This window comes from Macaca nemestrina, chromosome 9, assembly GCF_043159975.1.
Source record: "Macaca nemestrina isolate mMacNem1 chromosome 9, mMacNem.hap1, whole genome shotgun sequence".
In the NCBI taxonomy this organism is placed as follows: domain Eukaryota; kingdom Metazoa; phylum Chordata; class Mammalia; order Primates; family Cercopithecidae; genus Macaca; species Macaca nemestrina.
The window spans coordinates 91,729,437-91,749,466 of record NC_092133.1 but is presented as its reverse complement, the minus strand read 5'-3'; the positions used below and the strand labels follow the sequence as shown (position 1 = coordinate 91,749,466).

Sequence of the window (20,030 nt, the reverse complement as noted above, 5' to 3'; positions counted from 1 at the left end):
CCTGTAACAGCCCTGTAATACAACTGTCCCAAGGAACACACCTTCTTTGGGTCATTCTTTCCAAGGCTTTACTGTGGCTTTACCCTTCAAAGTTAGGGCTGAACCCTTTTGAAATGCTATATGGATGGTCTTTTCTTACAAATGATTTTATTTTAAGGAAAGAGACCTCTTAGTTGGCTTAGCATATAACCCCCTAGCTCACTTTCAACAAGGATTAACACACCTTAGACAGAGAAATCCACCTGCATAATAAAAGATTAGGGTGGGAGCTACCAAAGATTTGTGTTCTATGCAAAGGACACACCTGGTCTAACCAGTTTTTTACACCCTATATAAGTCAGACACTACCCCCTTACCATCTTATCTATAAAACTCCATGCATTTCACAACAGACCACCAGTCAATTTTTCCAGACACCTGTCTGCAACAGAGAGCTATTCTCTTTCTTTTGCATGTTAAACTTCTGCTCTCAACTTCACTTTTTGTGTGTCCATGTCCTTGTTTTCCATAGCTGTGAGACAATGAAACTCGAGTGTTACTCCAGACATCGAAGCTATTTTATTATGAAAGCATACTTCTGATTATGCAGTCTCCTGCTTAAATTTTTTAAATGGCTTTCCATTAGAATGAAATTTAAAAGTCCTTTATGCCCTGAAAGCCTACACCAGTTGACTCCTAGCTTCATCTGTGAGTATCTTATTTCTTTTCTTACTATACCATAATGACTGTATCAGCTAGGGTTGATTGTTGCATAAGCCACAGAATTGTAAATTCTGTGCAATTTCAGCAAAAAGGGGGAATATATTACCTATTTTTGCTTGTTGCAGAGAATTAAGTGCAATACCTGTCTCGTAATTCTGGAAGGACAGAAATAAGCTTAGTTTTAAGAGTTAGATGAACAAGAATTAACTAATAGGCTTCATTTTACTACCATTGGACTAACATAGGTCTGACCATTTTCTGCCCTTTTGAGTACATGTTTAAAGTTTAAACACCCAAGAGAAACTATTATTGTCTTGGCATGGGTCACATGTTCAGCCATGGGCCAAGAAGGTATGAAATGTGGGAGGCACAATTCACTGATAGAAAATATAATGCTATTTGGGAAAGAATATAATGCTATTTGAAAGGAATTCTGAGTAAGTAAAAACAACAGAAATTGTTTCTAAGGATTTCTTATTAGTCGATGCGTCACTTTTGCAGAGATACCTGCTCTAAACTGTTAATCTCAGTGGTCATCTTTTAAAATTCTGTCAAAGCACATTTTAACTTTTTGTTGGGAACAGACCCCCCAAAATTTGGCCATAAACTGGTCCCAAAACTGGTCATAAACAAAATCTCTGCAGTACTGTGACATGTTCATGATGGCCATGATGCCCATGCTGGAAGGTTGTGGGTTTACCGGAATGAGGGCAAGGAACACCTGGCCCACCCAGGGCAGAAAACTGCTTAAAGGCATTCTTAAACCACAAACAATAGCATGGGAGATCTGTGCCTTAAGGACATGCTCCTGCTGCAGATAGCTAGCCAAACTCATCCCTTTATTTTGGCCCATCCCTTTGTTTCCCATAAAGAATACTTTTAGTTAATCTATAATCTATAGAAACAATGCTTATCACTGGCTTGCTGTTAATAAATATGTGAGTAAATCTCTGTTTGAGGCTTTCAGCTCTGAAGGCTATGAGACCCCCGATTTCCCACTCCACATCTCTATATTTCTGTGTTTGTGTGTCTTTAATTCCTCTAGCGCTGCTGGGTTAGGGTCTCCGTGAGCTGGTCTCAGCAACTTTTCATGATAACATTAATATGTGTATGATTTTATAATCTCTATTTCCTTCACTTTAAGTTTCATACAGGCAAGAATGACATCTATTTAGTTTTTTCTGTAGTATTATTACATCTATTATTTTATCTGGACATAAAAGGCACACATGATTTATATAATACTGTAAAATAAAGTAAATTATGCAAAATTTTACTGATGTAGTCAATTAAATGACATTAAAATATTTAAAAGAATTTTATAATGGAATAGAAAAATGTGTGTGTTAAAAATAAAAAGAACTGAAAATTCAGTATTTGGTATATAGGCAACTATATAGAAGAAAACAAAACCACAGACTATGCACTAATATGCTTGAAAAATACTTTATCACTTTTTCATTTATGAAGCTTAGTTTTGATAGACACAAAATTCTTGGCTGGCTTTTATAAGGTTCCAAGCTAAAAGCAGGAGGACCCCAATCCCTCTGGTTTGTAAGGTTTTTGCTGAGAAATTAGCTGTTAGTCTGACAGGTTTTTTTTTTTTTTTTTTTTTTTTTTTATAGGTTACCTGATACTCTGTCTCACAGCTCTTAAAATTCTCTCCTTCACATTGACTTTTTTCAGACAAACAAGTGCTGGGGGAATTTGCCACTTCCAAACCAACACTACAAGAAATGCTAAAGGGAGTTCTAAATTTTAAAACAAAAGCTTGCTATACAGCAAAATAGAACCTCCTTAAAGCATAAAACTAACAGGGCCTATAAAACAATAACACAATGAAAAATACACAGTGTCTAAGTAACAACAGGATTAATTGAATACCTCACATCTTAACATTAACATTGAATGTAAATGGCCTAAATGCTCCAAGTAAAAGAATATAGAATGACAGAATGTATAAAAATCCACCAACCACATATTCGCTGTCTTCAAGAGAGTCACCTAACACATAAGGACTCATGAAACTTAAGGTAAAAAGGTGGAAAATGATATTGCACAAAAATGAAAACTAAAAGCAAGCAGGAGTAGCTATTCTTATATCAAACAAAACAAACCTTAAAGCTACAAAGCTTTGTTGCTGTACAGTCTGTATCCTTTTTAATATTTAAAAAAAGACAAAGAAGGATACTATATAATGATAAAAGGATTAATCCAACAGGAAGGTCAGTTTCCTTTTTTGTCTTAAAAAAAGACAAAGAAGAATGCTATATAATGATAAAGGATTAGTCCAACAAGAAAATATTACAATCCCAAATTTATAGGCATCTAACACTGGCGCTCCCAGATTTATAAAACAATTCTTATTAATGAGAAGTGACAACATGCTAGCAGCCCTCGCTCATTCTTTTTTTTTTTTTTTTTTTTTTGAGACAGAGTCTCGCTTTGTTGCCCAGGCTGGAGTGCAGTGGCCCGATCTCAACTCACTGCAAGCTCCGCCTCCTGGGTTTATGCCATTCTCCTGCCTCAGCCTCCCGAGTAGCTGGGACTACAGGCACCTGCCACCTCGCCTGGCTATTTTTTTGTGTTTTTTAGTAGAGATGGGGTTTCACTGTGTTAGCCAGGATGGTCTTGATCTTCTGACATCGTGATCTGCCCATCTCGGCCTCCCAAAGTGCTGGGATTACAGGCTTGAGCCACCACGCCTGGCCCCTCACTCACTCTTGGTACCTCCTTGGCCTCGGGGTCCACTCTGGCCATGCTTGAGGAACCCTTCAGCCTGCCACTGCACTATGAGCCCTCTCTGGGGCTAGCCAAGGCAAGCTGACTCCCTCTGCTTGCAAGGAGCTGTGGAGGGAGAGGCACTGCCAGGAGTAGGGGCTGCAGGTGACACTCGTGGGCTGGTGCAGGTTCTGGGTGGGTAGGGGCTCTGCGTGCCCTGCATTGGGTGTGGCCGGCTGGTGTCTGCTGGGCTTGACTGGGGGCAAGCTCCCTCTGGGCTGCCAGAGTTCCTGGACTAGATGCCACAGTCCCCTGGTGAGTACCATTGAGAGGTAAAGCCAGCTGGGCTTCTGGGTCTAGTGGGGACCTGGAGAACTTTTCTGTCTAACTAAAGGTTTGTAAATGCACCAATCAGCACTCTGTGTCTAGCTAAAGGTTTCTAAATTCACCAATCAGCACTCTGTGTCTAGCTAAAGGTTTCTAAACTCACCAATCAGCACTCTGTGTCTAGCTAATCTGGTGGGGGACTTGGAGAACTTTTGTGTCTAGCTAAAGGATTATAAACACACCAATCAGCATTCTGTGTCTAGCTAAAGATGTCAATCTAGACACAGAATGTCTAGATTGTAAATGCACAAATCAACACTCTATCAAAACGAACCAATCAACTCTCTGTAAAATGGATCAGTCAGCGCTCTTTAAAATGGACCAATCAGCTCTCTCTAAAATGGACCAATCAGCAGAATATGGGTGGGGACAGTTAAGGGAATAAAAGCAGGCCACCTGAGCCAACAGGGGCAACCAGCTCAGGTCCCTTTCCATGCTGTGGAAGCTTTGTTCTTTTGCTCTTTGCAATAAATCTTGCTGCTGCCCACTCTTTAGGTCCATGCCCTCTTTATGAGCTGTAATACTCAAGGTGAAGGTCTGCAGCTTCACTTCTGAAGCCAGTGAGATCAGGAACCAACCAGGAGGAATGAACAACTCCAGACACACCGCCTTTATGAGCTATAACATTCACTGTGAAGGTGTGCAGCTTAACTCCTGAAGCCAGGGAGACCACGAACCCACCGGAAGGAATGAATAACTCCAGATGCGTTGCCTTTAAGAGCTGTAACATTCACCGCAAAGGTCTGCAGCTTCACTCCTGAAGTCAGTGAGACCATGAACCCACCAGACGGAAGAAACTCCAGACACATCTGAACATCTGAAGGAACAAACTCCAGACACACCATCTTTAAGAACTCTAACACTCACTGCGAGTGTCCGTGGCTTCATTCTTGAAGTCAGTGAGACTAATAACCCACCAATTCCGGACACACTAACACCTGAAAACTCAGAAAAACAGCAACACAGTAATAATGGGGAACTTCAATACTTTACTGACAGCACTACACAAATCATCAAGACATAAAGTAAAGAAGAAGCTATGAATTTAAATTACACTCTAGAACAAATACACCTAACAGGCATTCACAGAACGTTCTTCTCCCAAACTGCAGAATATGCATTCTTCTCTTCAGCACATGGAAAATTCTTCAAGATATACCATATAATAGGCCACAAAAAAACAAGTCTCAAGAAATTTAGAGAAATCAAAATCGTATCAAGAATTTTCTCAGATCACAGTGAAATAAAACTGGAAATTATCTTCAAAAGGAACCCTTAAAACTCTAAAAATAAATGAAAATTCAACAATCTTCTCTTGATTAATGTTTGAGTTAAAAATTAAATCAAGATGGAAATTTAACAATTATTTAAAATGAACAATAATAATGACACAAATTATCCAAACATCTGGGATACTGCAAAAATGGTGCTAAGAGAAAAGTTTATAGCATTAAATGCCTACACCAAAAAGTCTGAAAGAGCACAAATAGACAGCTAAGGTCACACTTCAAGAAACTAGAGAAACAAGAACAAAATACACCCAAACAAAGCAGAAAGCAAGAAACAACAAAGATAAGAGCAGAACTGAAGGACGTTGAAACAAAAAATAGAAAAGATAAATGAAACAAAAAGCTATTTTTTTTGAAAAGATAAACAAAATTGAGAGCCCATTTGAAGACTAGTCAAGAAAAGAAAAGAGAAAATCTAAATAAGCTCAGTTAGAAATAAAACTGGACATATTACAATCAATAACACAAAAATTATAAAAAATTATTTAAGGCTACTATGAGCACTTTTACATGTACAGACTAGGAAATGTAGAGAAAATTGACAGATCTTTGAAAATATACAACCCTCTTAAATCAGTAAGAAATAGAAACCATGAAAAACCCAATAACAAGCAGCAAGATGGAATTGGTAATAAAAAGAAAGTTGCCAACAACCAGAAAGGCTAAAACCAGAGGGATTCACAGCTGAATTCAATTAGACATTCAAAGAAGAATTGGTAGCATTTCTACTAATACTATTCCAAAAAATAAAGAAAGAGGAAATGTTTCCTAAACTATTCTATGCAGCCAGTATCATACTAATAGTAAAAACAGCAAAGGCTACAACAAAAACGGACATCTACAGACCAATGTCCCTGATGAACATATATGCAAAACTTCTCAACAATATACAGCTAACTGAATTCAACAGTATATCAAAAAGATAATACATCATGACAAAGTAGGTTTTATCCTAGGGATGCAGGGACGGTTTAACATATGCAAGTCAATAAATGTGATACGTCTTATGAAGAGAATTTTTTTAAAAGTATGATCATCTCGAAAATGCAGAAAAAGTATTTGATAAAATCCAGAATTATATTATGATAAATTTCCTCAACAAAATAGGCATAGAAGGCACTTACTTCAAACAAATAAAAGCCATTTATGACAAACCCACTGCCAACATCATACTAAATAAGAAAATTTGAAAACATTCCCCTTGAGAACTGCAACAAGACAAGGATGCCCACTTTTATCACTTATATTCAACATAGTAGTGGAAGTCCTGGCCAGAGCAGTCAAACAAGAGAAATACATAAAGGGCATCCAACCTGGAAAAGAGGAATCAAGCTGTTTCTGTTCACTGGTGGTATGATCGTATACTTAAAATACTCAAAAGGCTCATCTAAAAAGCCTCCAGATTTTATAAACAGATTTAGTAAAGTCTTAGGATACAAAATCAATGTACACAAATTAGTAGCACTGCTATACACCAAAAACAATGAAGCTGAGAATCAAATTAAGAACTCAATCTGTTTTACAATAGCTGCAAAAATAAATAAATGAATAAATAAACAAAATACTTAGAAATATATTTAACAAAAAAAAGTGAAAGAGCTCTCTACAAGGAAAATTACAAAACACTGCTGAAAGAAATCATGGATGACCCAAACAAGTGGAAACATATTTCATGCTCATAGATTGTGACATGGTTAAGTTTGTGTCCTTACACTAACCTCATTTTTAATTATAATTCCCATAATCCCCGTTTGTCAAGAAAGAGACTAGGTGGAGGTAATTGGATCATGGGGGTGATTTCCCCCATGCTATTTTTGTGGTAGTAAATTCTTATAAATCTGATGGTTTTAAGAGTTTGATAGTTCCTCCTGTGTTCATTCTCCCTCCTGCTGCCAAGTGAAGAAGGTGCCTTGCTTGCTTCCCCTTTACCTTCCATCATAATTGTAAGTTTTGTGAGTCCTCCCAAGCCCTGTGGAACTGTGAGTCAATTAAATCTCTTTCCATTATATTTTATTATATATATAAATATTTTTATATTACATATATAATATGTAAATATTATATATAAATAAATTATATATATATATTTCCAGTCTTGGGCACTTCTTTACAGCGTATGAAAATAGGCTAATAGATATTAAAAATTATTGTGAAAAATGACCATACTGCCCAAAGCAATCTATAGATTCAATGTAATTTTTATCAAAATACCATCATTTTTATTCACAGAACTGGAAAAAAAAAAAACTATTCTAAATTTCATGTGGAACCCATAAAGAGCCTTCAGAGCCAAAGCCATAATAAGCAAAACCAAAAAATCTGGAGTCATCACATTACCTGACTTCAAATTATACTACAAGGCTCTAGTTACCAAAGCAGCATAGTACTGGTATAAAAATAGGCATGCAGACCAACAGAACAGAATAGACAAACCCGGAAATAAAGCCAAATACAGCCAACTGACCTTTGACAAAGCACACAAGAACATAAAATGACACCCTATTCATCAAATAGTGCTTGAATAACTGTCAAGCCACATATAGAAGAATGAAACTAAATCTTCAGCTCTCACCTTATACAAAAATTAACTTCTGATGGATCAAATTCTGAAATCTGAGACTAGAAACCATATAAATTCTAGAAGATAACATCAGAAAACCTCTTCCAGACACTGGCTTAGAAAAAGAATTTATGGCTTAGATCTCATATGCAAATAAAACAAAAATAAATCAATAAATGTGACCTAATCAAACGAAAAAGCTTCTGCATAGCAAATAATAACAATCAGCCGAGTAAACAGACAACCCACAGAGACAAAAAATTTGCATGCAAACTATGCATATCAGAAAGAATTAATATCCAATAACTACAAGCAACTCAGGCAAATTGGCCAGAAAAAAAACAAATAATCCCATCAAATGTGGGCAAAGGACATGAATAGAAAATTTTTTAAAGAAAATATACAAACAGCCAACAAACATGAAAAAATGCTGAACATCACTAATTATCAGAGAAATGCAAATTAGAACTACAGTGAGATACCCCCTTACTCCTGCATAAATGGCTATTATAAAAAGTCAAAAAAAAAAAAAGATACTGGCATTGATGTGATAAAAATGGAACACTTTTGCACTGCTGGTGAGAATGTAAGTTAGTACAACCACTATGGAAAGCAGTATGGGTATTCCTTAAAGAACTAAGAGTAGAACTACCATTCAATTTAGCAATCATACCTCTGGGTATCTACCACCCCACCCCCCTTAAAATATAAGTCTTAAAAAAATAAGTCGTTATATGAAAAAGACATATGAACAAGTATGTTTATAGCAGCACAATTCACAATTACAAAGATACAGAATTAACCTAAGTGCCCATCATCCAAGGAGCAGATAAAGAAAATGTGATATATATGCACCATGAAATATGACTCCCCCTAAAAATGGAGCAAAATGATGTCCTTTGCAGCAACTTAAATGGAGTTAGAGGAAATTATTCTAAGTGAAGAAACTCAATAATAAAAAAACAAATATTGTATGTTTTCACTTATAAGGGGGAGCTAAGCTATGAGAATGCAAATGCATAAGAATAACATTAACATAAGGGACTTATATTATTCTAATATCTAGAATCTACAAGGAACTCAAATCAGCAAGAAAAAGTGAATAATTCCACCAGAAAGTACGCAAAGTTCATGAATAGACAATTATCAAAAAATGATACACAGTCAAAAACATACCAAAAATACTAAACATCACTAATTTTAACTCAAGACAGAAGGTTGGGAGGGGGTGATAATTTAAAAAAACATATTGGGTACAGTGTACACTGCTCAGTGATGCATGCACAAAAATCTAAGAAATCACCACTAAAAAACTTACCCATGAACCAAAAACCACCTGTACCCCAAAAATCATTGAAGTAAAAATAAAACTATTTAAATAAATATAAAAGAAATGGGAATATACCAATATATCAACAATATTTGTGGATGATTTTCCATATATTTCAAATGTTTAATAATGAGTATTTGTTATTTTATAGAACATATCCAAAGAAGCAATACATAATGAGTAAAATTTTTCATCCTCATGTAGATATAGAGCTACATAAAAAATAGTTAATGCTACCCTGAGGAGACTTAGAAACACCTGTATTCTATTGAGATGACTGAGTCTCAAGAAACTTCAATTTTCTTTTGCTCTTTCTTAGTAATGAATGCATCCATCATATGGAAATGTATCCCACGGTCTAGAAAGAAAAAGTCAATGACAAAGGTTGGAATCTTGTGTTTATTCACTAGCTGCCACAGGGAATGGGGCATTAAAGCAAATTAACAACATGAAAATGTTTGTTATGGGATATTTTTGTCTATTTATTTTAAAGTTGCTTAGATTTAAACTTTGTATTTTTTGTTTTTCTTTTATTGACACACAATGTTTTACATATGTATGGGATACATGTGAGTATTTATTACATGCAGAGAATGTGTAATGATCAAGTCAAGGTATATAGGATATCATTTTGAATATATATAATTTCTATGTGATGAGAACATTTCCATACCTCTCTTTCAGCTACTTTGTAATATAAAACATATTGTTAACACAAGTCACACTAGCCTTCCACTGGACGTTAAAACTTACTTTTTTCTATGTCAGTGTGTTTTTCCCATTTGCTAGTCTCTGTTCATTTTCCTCTCCCAGCCTTCCACACTTCCCAGCCTCTGGTATCTATCAGTCTATTCTCTATCTCCGTGGGACCAAGTTTTTAGCTCTTATGTATGAGTTGAGGACATGTGGTATTTGAATCCTGTGCCTTGCTTATTTCACTCAATGTAGTCACCTCCAGTTGCAAATGACTTAATAGTATTCTTTGTTATAGCTGATACTCCATTGCGTGTGTGAGTACGTACTACATCCTCTGTATCCATTGGCTCATTGAAGAAACTTAGGTTGATTTTGTGTCTTTTCGATTGTGAATAATGCTGTGATACACATGTGAGTGCATGTATCCCTTTGATATACTGATTTAGTTTCCTTTGAGTAAATACCCAATAGTGGGGTCCTGAATCATCTGGAAGTTCTATTTTTACTTTTTGGAGAAATATCTATGCTGTTTTCTATACTGGTTGTACTAATTTACATTCCCACCAACAGCATATAAACATTAATTTTTATCATATTTTCAACAGTGTCTATTATTTTTTGTCTTTTTAATCATAGCCATTCTAACTGAGGTAAGATGATGCCTCATTGTGCTTCTGATTTGCATTTCCCAGAGAATGTTCAGCATTTTTTCATGGACCTATTTTTCATTAATGTGTCATCACTTGAGATATATCCATTCATGTCCTTTGACCACTTTTTTAATGAGTCTTTTTAATATTATTCTTGAGTTGCTTGAGTTTCTTATATATTCTAAATATTGGTTGTCAGTTGGACACTTTTCAGTATATTCTATGCAACAGTTTGTCTCTTTGGTGTTTTGATTATTTCTTTTGCAGTGCAGAAGCTTTTTCATTTATTATAGTTTCAATTTTTTTATTTTGCTTTTAGTTGACTGTGGTTTTGAGGTCTTAACCAAAAAATCTTTGCCTGGACCAATGTTCTGATTTTTATAATGTTTTCTTCTTGTAGTTTTATACTTTTAGGTCTTATGTTTAAGTCATTAATCCATCTTGGGTTGACTTTTGTGTATTGTGAGAGATACAGTTTCAATCTTTTGCATATGGATATTCAATTTTCCCAACACCATTTATTGAAGAAGGTATACTTTCCCCTGTGTACATTCTAGCTACCTTTGTTGAAAATCAATTGGCTATACAAACAGAAGTGTATTGCTGGGTTCTCTATTTTCTTCCATTGGTTTTGCTCAGGATTAATTTGGCTATTGTAGTTCTTTCTAGGTTTCATACAAATGATAGATTTCTGGTTTTTTTATTTCTATAAAAATGATGTTATTTTGGTAGCAATTGCATTGACTCTAGATTTCTTTGGATAATGTAGTCATTTTAATGATAGTAATTTTTTCTATCCATGAGCATGAGATTTCTTTAAATTTGTTTGTGTCCTCTTCAATTTCTTTCATCAGTGTTCTGTAGTTATCTTCACAAACATTTTTCATGTCTTGGTTAAATTTACTCGTTGGTAATTTATATAGCTATTGTAAACAGGATTGCCTTCTAGCTTCATTTTTTGACTATTTTATTGTCAATGTGTTGAAACACTACTGATTTTTGTGTGTTAATTATTTTTTTTAGATGGAGTCTTGCTCTTTCGCCCAGGCTGGAGTGCAATGGCATGATCTCAGCTCACTGCAACCTCTGCCTTCTGGGTTCAAGCGATTCTCCTGCCTCAGTCTCCAGACTAGCTGGGACTACAGGCGCATGCCACCACGGGCTAGTTTTTTCACTTTTAGTAGATACAGGGTCTCACCATGTTGGCCAGGCTGTTCTTGAACTCCTGGCCTCAGGAGAGTCACCTGCCTTGGCCTCCCAAAGTGCTAGGAATTCAGGCATGAACCACAGCACCTGGCCTTGTTTATGAGTTCTTACAGTCTTTTATTGGAGTCTTTTTTAGGTTTTTCTATATAAAAAATTATGTCATCTGTAAAGTGGACAATTTAACTTCCTTTTGCAAGTCAATTTGGATGTCTGTTTTTGTTTTTTTTTTTCCCTTGCCAGATTACTGATTAGGACTTTCATGTTCAATAAGATTTGTGAAAGTGAACATTCTTGTTTTGTTTGGTGTCTTAGAGAAAAAGCTTTCAGCTTTTGCCTGTTCAGTATATTGTTAGCTTTGGGTTTGTCACATATGATCTTTACTACTTTACAGAATGATCTTTCTATGTCTAGTTTGTTGAGAGTTTTTAATATGAACACATGTTAAATTTTGTCAATTACTTTTTCTACATCTATTGACCTAGTTATATGGGTTTTGTCCTTCATTCTACTGAGGCAATATATTCAGTGTATTGATATGTGTATGCAAGCATCCTTGAATTTTGGTATAAATTTCACTTGATCATGGTGCATTACCTTTTGATGTGCTGTAGCATTTGGTTTGCTAACATTTTATTAAAGATTGTTGCATCTGTGTTTATTACAGATATTGGCCCATAGTTTTGTGTTGTTGGTGGTGGATCCTTGTCTTGTTTGGTATTGTGTCCTCACAAAATAAGTTTGGAAGCATTCCTTTCTCTCATGTGTTTTTGAAATAGTTTGAGGAGGATTGGTGTTCATTCTTTTTTTATACATTTGGAATAATTCAGCAGTTATTCGACCTGATTTTGTCTCTTTTTTTGTTGGGAGACATTTTTTTACTGACTCAGTCTCATTATTCATTGATCACTTCAGTTTTTCTACTTCTGATTCAGTCTGGATAGGTTATGTGTTTATAGAAATTCAATCATTTCCTCTATATTTTCCTGTTTGTTAGCATTTATAATATTCTCTAATTATCTTTGGTATTTCTGTGATATCAATTGTAATGTCTGTTCTTTTATTTTGCTGATTTGTTTCTTATCTCTCCTCTTGGTTAGTCAAGCTAGCAGTTTATCAATATTGGTTATATTTTTGAATAACATATCACTTCATTGACCTTTGTATTTCTTTCCTTAGTCTCTCTTTAGTTTTTCTCCGATCTTTATTATTTCTTTCATCCTGCAAATTTTGGGTTTGCTGTGTCTTTGCTTTTTCACTTCCTTGAGGTGCATTGTTAGATTGTTTATATGAAATCTTTCTGCTTTCTGGTGTAGATGTTTATTGCTATTGCCTACCTGTTCTTAATGTGTTTGCTGTACAGTATAGATTTTGATATCTCGTGTTTTCATTTTCACTTCTTTCAATAGTTAAAAACATATCCATCTTGAAAACCAAACACTGCATGTTCTCACTCATAGTGTGTGATAGATATACAGCTGTTGTTACCATGGTGATGGCCAGTGTCATGCAGAAGATTATGCCTCGCTATTCTCTTGCTCAGTGGAATTCTTGCAGGGAATCAGCAAAAAGGGAAAAGCAAAAAAGGTAGGAAATATAATGGTCACATTGAAAGTAAGTCATTAACCATTCCACAGGATATTGACCTTCATCTAGAAACAAAGTCAGATACAGAAGTGGATACTTTAGCATTGCATTATTTTCCAGAACACCAGTGACTGGGGGATTTCACAGTGGCTGCTACAGTTGTGTATCTAGTAACTGAAGTCTATTACAAGTTTATGAAGCCTACACAGGAAATGAATATCAGCTTAGTCTGGTGCCTGCTGGTTTTGTCTTTTGCAATCAAAGTTCTATTTTCATTAACTACACACTATATTAAAGTAGAATATGGTGGTGAAAAATCTATTTGTGTCACCTTTGGATTTTTTTTCTTTGACAAAGCAATGGTAGTGTTGATTGTAACAGAAAATTATCTGGAATTTGGACTTGAAACAGGATTTACAAATTTTTCAGATAGTGTAATGCAGTTTCTTGAAAAGCAAGGTTTAGAATCTCAGAGTCCTGTTTCAAAACTTACTTTCAAATTTTTCCTGGCTATTTTCTGTTCACTCTTTGGGGCTTTCTTGACATTTCCTGGATTACGACTGGCTCAAATGCTTCTGGATGCCCTGAATTTGACAACAGAAAAAATTACACAAACATTACTTCATATCAGCTTCTTTGCACATTTATTTATGGTTTTGCTCTGAGTAAAACCAGTCACCAAAGACTACATTATGAACCCAACCTTGGGTGAAGAAAGTATCCCTTTAATGCCAGAAGCCACATTCGATACTTTGCGACTCTGGTTAATAATCCTGCTGTGTGCTTTGTGGTTGGCCATGATGTGTAGTCACCTGCAAGCTTATTTAAATTTAGTCCAAAAATGTGTGGATCAGATGAAGAAAGAAGCAGGGTGAATAAGTACAGTTGAGCTATAGAAAATGGTGGCTTGAGTCTTTTATTATCTTTGTGTCATTGCACTGCAGTATGTGGTGCCTCTGGTAATGCTGTTTCACACAACTCTGCTTTTGAAAACACTAGGCAATCATTCCTGGGGTATTTATCCAGAATCTATCTCTACCTTACCAGTGGATAATAGTCTGCTCTACAATTTTGTTTACTCTGAATTACCGTCAGCTGAAGGGAAGATGAAGGTTACTGTTACACAAATAACAGTGACACTGAGCAGCTTAAAAATATTTTTACTGTTCTTCTTTTTTGAGGACTTCTGTCTTTTGTGACCTGGTGGATTGCTGCTTGCCTCTTTTCTACAAGTCTTTTTGGGCTTTTTTATCACCAATATCTGACTGTGGCATGAATCTCAGTTAACAAAAAAACATATCAAAATCACACTTTAAATTCAAATATTTGTGTCCTTAAAGGGCTGATGAAAACCAGAAGAAAGTAAATACAATGGGAAAAAAATCAGAATATCTTGTATTAAATGTTTCCTTTGTATTCTCAGGGTGAATTAATGTTATAATATTTAAAATTATAAAATAGATTGTTAACTGTTACACTGTGGCATTGGAATTTTAACTCTCTGTATTTACTGGTATGATAGGGCTATCTACAAGGGTAATATTTCTGATTACCTTGGTTGAGAGAAACCTCCAGCAGTCTTTGAAACATCTTAAATGACTCTAGTTATTGATTGCTTTTAACGATATTATGGTACTGTTGGTAGTCATAGTGGCTGTCTATAGAACAATCTTCAAACTGAGCCATGCTTTAGGGGAGGGAAAGGGGCTAAAGTCTCTTCTGTTGGTAATGCATTAGTTACTCCTGAAACGATAAAATCCAACAGAAAGGAAGAGATAGCTACTGTATATTACAGTAAAGAAAACTGCATAGTTATTTTAAATTTAATGGAGGTGAATATGGTTAATATCTACAACTACTACTGCTTGAGAATAGGAACAGTATTGTTTTAAAACATATTCTACCCAACTAGAGAGTTCTTTTAAAGTGATTGGCCATATAAACTTTTGTAATCTTGCCATGAGGCTTAGACCTGCCATATTTTATTTTATTCTATGATCCTAAATAGTTCCTTTTAATAGTCTAAAAGTATTTATCAATACTGGTCAGACTTTAAAGAAATTACTTTGTAAACCTGCTGACTACCTGTATGTATAGTACAGTTATTATATATTAAATATATAATATATTGAGATTATAAAAGATGGGAATATTGATTCCTTATAATATTTTAAGTTGCAGAATGTATGTTAAAAAGTGATTTGAATGAGATGAATTGTATCTAGAAATTTTATTTCTTTTTGGAATGAGATTAAAATACATTTTGAAAGTTCAAAAAAATGTCCATCTTAACTATTAATTGATCCAGTGGTCATTTGGGATTATGTTATTTAATTTTCATGTATTGATATAATTTCCAAAGATCCTCTTGGTATAGATTTTTACTTGTATTTTATGGTGGTTTGAGTTATTTGCAATACATATTTTTTCAATTTGTTGTCATGTATATCCTATTGTGTTTTATTTTTATTTATTTATTTATTTATTTATTTTGAGACGGAGTCTTGCCCTGTCACCCAGGCTGGAGTGCAGTGGCGTGATCTCAACTCACTGCAAGCTCCGCCACCCGGGTTCATACCAGTTCTCCTGTTTCATCCTCCTGAGTAGCTGGGACTACAGGTGCTGGCCACCACACCCAGATAATTTTTTGTACTTTTAGTAGAGATGTGGTTTCACCGTGTTAGCCAGGATAGTCTCGATCTCCTGACCTCATGATCTGCCCACCTCAGCCTCCCAAAGTGCTGGGATTACAGGCTTGAGCCACCGTGCTGGGCCAGCCTATTGTTTTTCAGATGTTGAGATTTGTACTCTGTTATGGAAAATATGCTAAAGAAAGAATGTTTATTCTGCCTTTATTGGATAAAATGTTTTGTAAATATCTATTAAAATCATTTGGCCTAAATTCCAGTTTAAATCCAATGTTTGTTTTTTGATTTTGTTTTAATAATCTTTTTCATTCTGAGGTGGGGTGTTAAAGTTTCCCACAGTTTTTGTATTGCAGTCTATTCCTCTCTTTAGATGTAGTAATATTTGCTTTATGAATCTGGGTACTCCAGTGTTTGGTGAACATATATACTCAGAATTTTTATATTCTAACTTAAATTCTGGTTTGTGTGGTATAAGTATAGACACTTCTGCTTACTTTTGGTTTCTTGTTGCATGAAATATCTTTTTTCATATTTTTATTTTCTTGTCTATATTTGTCTTAATAGGTAAGGTGCATTTCTTGTAGGCAGCCTATAGTCAGACCATGTTTTCTAAGTTCATTCACACAGTCTATTATCTTAAGTGAATAATACAATGCATTTACATTCAAGGTTGTCTTTGATATCTAAGGTAGTGTTTCTGTTATTGTCTTAACTGTTTTATATATTCTTTGTTCCTTACTATTTATCTGACTTTGTCATTGCTCTTTGTTAGTTTTTTTATAGTGGTACCATGAGTCCTTGTTCTTCCTTTTTTGTGTATTTGCTTTACCAATGGGTTTTTTACTTTTATGTGTTTTCATGAAGGTTATCCTTTTGCTTCCAAGTTTAGAATTCATTTTATAAATAATTTTCATCTTAATTTCTTTGTTGACGTCATGGTCATTCATGTTGTTTAAATTTCATTTATTTGTATCGTTTCCAGAATTTCTCTTGGTATTGATTTCTAGTTTTGCTCCACTGTGGTCAGAGAAGATACTTAATCTGATTTTGGTATTTTAAAATTTGTTGAGACTTATTTTGTGGCCTAAAATATGGTCTTTTTGGACAATAATCCATGCACTGATGAGAAGAATGCATATTCTGCAGTTGTTGAGTAGAATGTTCTGTAAATATCTGTTAAGTCATTTGGTCTAAAGTCCAATTTTAGTCCAATGTTTGTTTCTTTTCTGTCTAGATAATTTGCCTAATGCTCTGAATGGTGTGTTGAATTTCCCAAGTATTATTGTATTGCTCCCTATCTCTCTGTTTATGACTAAATATTGGTTTTATAAATGTGGGTGATCCAGCATTTTGTAAATATATATTTATAATATACATGTTCTTAATGAATTGACCCCTTTATTATTATATAATAATCCTTTTGCATTTTCTTAACTGTTTTTGACTTAAGGTATGATTTATCTGATACAAGTGTAGCTTCTCGTTTTTGCTTTTAGTTTTCATTTGCATGGAATATCTTTTTCCACGCCTTTACAGGTAACATGAGTTTCTTGGAAGCAGCATATAGCTCAAAAATGTTTCTAAATGTATTCAGCCAGTCTATATATTTTTAAATGAATATTTAATCCATTTACAATCAAGGTTTACATTGATATCTGTGGTTTTGTTCCTGTCATGTTGTTGTTTTCTAGTTAATTTATAAATTATTTGAATTTTTCATTTTCTTTGACTGTCGTTGTTTGGTGGAGTTCTGTAGTAGAGTCCTATGATTTGTTTCTCTTCCTCCTTCGTGTGATTGCTTTACCAGTGAGTTTTATACTTTCATGTGTTTTCCTGGTTGTAAATATTGTCTTTTTACTTCCATGTTTAGGAATCAGTTGAGCATTTTTTGTAGGGCCAGTCTAGTGGTGACAAATTTCTTCAGGATTTGCTTGTCTGGAAAAGATTGATTTATACTTTATTTATGAAGTTCAGCCCTGCTGAATGTAGAATTCTTAGCTGACTTTATTTTTTCTTTCAGCATTTTGAAAATGCCATCCCACTGTTTTCTGGCCTTTATGGTTTCTCCTGAGAAACCCACTGTTAGTCTGATGGGGTCTCCTTCATAGGTGAATAGATGCACTTTTCTTTCTGATTTTAGAATCTTTGCATTTACACCAATTTGAGACAGTCAGATTTTAATGTGCTGTGGTGAAGTCCTTTTTGCACTGCATTTGTTAGGGATCACTGAGTCTTCCATATCTGAATGTCTAAATCTCTTGCTAAATGTGGAAAGATTTTATCTATTATTTCATTAAATAGGTTCTCTAGGCCTTTTGAATTCTCTTAACCTTGATAATACAATTCATAAATTGGTTTGCCCTATGTAGTCCCAAATGTCTCAAAGAGTTTCACTTATTTTAAAAATTCATTTTGCAAAATTTTGTCTTGATTATTTTAAAAGACCTATCTTCAAGTCATAGAATTTTTTTTCTTTTCCTTGGCATAGCCTATTTTTTTAACGTTTTAAATGTGTTTTGTGTTTCCTCCAATAATTCTTTTTCCTTCAGAATTTCTGGTTTTTATTTTCTTTTCTAAGATACCTATTTCCTTTCTCATTTGTACCTTAAATTGATTTTCTGACTTTCTTTTATTGGTTTTCAGATTTCCCTTGCATCTCACTGAGCTTCTTTAAACTTAATGTTTTGTATTTTTTAGGGGTTGATGAATACATTTGTTATCATGATAATGGTGAGGGTTTCATGGGTATACATGTGTCAAAACTTAGCCAAATTTTACACTATAAACAGGTGCAGTTTATTGTATGGAAATTATACATCAATCAAAACGTTAAAATAGAGCCACAAACTCCTTTATATTTCTCTCAATATGAGATGGATTATAATTCTCTTCCCCTTGAGTGTGGATTGGCCATATATGTCAGTACAGAATAATATTTCTGTACTGCAAAAGATACTGATAAAAGAGTAAAAAGAAAAGGCACAGAATGGGAGAAAATAATTGCAAAACACATAACTGATAAGAGACTGGTATCCAAATATGCGAAAAATAAAAAAACACTTAAAACTCAAGAATAAAAAATAAACAACCCGGCCAGGTGCAGTGGCTCACACCTGTAATCCCAGCATCTTGTGAGGCCGAGGCAGGTGGATCACAAGGTCAGGAGATGGAGACTATCTCCTAACTAACACGGTGAAACCCTGTCTCTACTTAAAATGGCTAACCCAGTGAAACCTTGTCTCTACTAAAAATACAAAAAAGAAAAAAAAAAAATAGCCAGGTGGCATGGTGGCGGGTGCATGTAGTCCCAGCTACTCGGGAGGCTGAGGCAGGACATGGCGTGAACCCGGGAGAGGGAGCTTGCGGTGAGCCAAGATTGCGCCACTGCAATCCAGCCTGGGCGGCAGAGCGAGACTCTGTCTCAAAAAATAAACAATAAAAAACACTTAAAACTCAAGAATAAAAAAATAAATAACCCAATTATAAAATGGCAAAGGATTCAAACAAATACAAATGTAAAAGTTGTAAGGCTTCACTAAAGAGCATAAAAGTATGACAAATAGGCATACGTAAAGATGTTCAGCATCATGTGTCATTAGGAAATAGAAATTTAAAATAACAATGACATACTGCTACACCCATATTAGAATGGCTAAAATCTAAAACACTGACTATACTAACCCTAGCAAGGATGTAGAGTAACAAGAGCTCTCATTTATTGTTGGTGGAAATGTTTATACATTCTATTTATATATTCTATAGTTTTATATATTCTATTGGATAATTTAAATGTATTTTCCTTCTCATATTCTTCCTATAATTATATTTGTATTTTTATACTTTGTCTTTATTTGGTGATATTCATTCTGCTCAATATTTTAGTTTACTAATCTTTTTATCATGTGAGTCTAACTTGATATTTAACCCAAATACTGTGTATTAAACGTATTCATTTTTTTTTCAATTTATCTTTGGCTCCTTTCCAAATATGCTTGTTTAGTTTATAATTCCTTGATCTTTTCAAATCACTTTTAAAAATTTTCCATTTGATTACAATGGAAACTGCTCAGGGAAATAAAGTTGTGTCTGCCTTTCCCAACCCATACTAACTCACCCCTCCCATGCCACCCACACATTTAATCTCCTCTTTGTTTTCCTGAAAACCTGACAACCATGTGGTTTCTACTGTTAACTTTAAGATTTTTCACCTTCAGTGATGATGGCTTCAGTTGAGGGCCAGCCATTTCCTGTCCAGAG

The 20,030-nt window shown here is 34.7% G+C and overlaps 1 protein-coding gene and 1 pseudogene across 3 annotated transcripts in view; both read left to right on the top strand.

Annotated features, from left to right (window-relative positions):
- The window catches only part of LOC105467705 (phospholipid-transporting ATPase IB-like), a 111,193-nt gene that overhangs the window by 85,254 nt on the left and 5,909 nt on the right, over positions 1-20,030 (top strand). The gene's annotated exons all lie outside the window — the stretch shown is intronic.
- On the top strand, positions 513-14,563 carry LOC139356323 (transmembrane protein 161B-like; annotated as a pseudogene).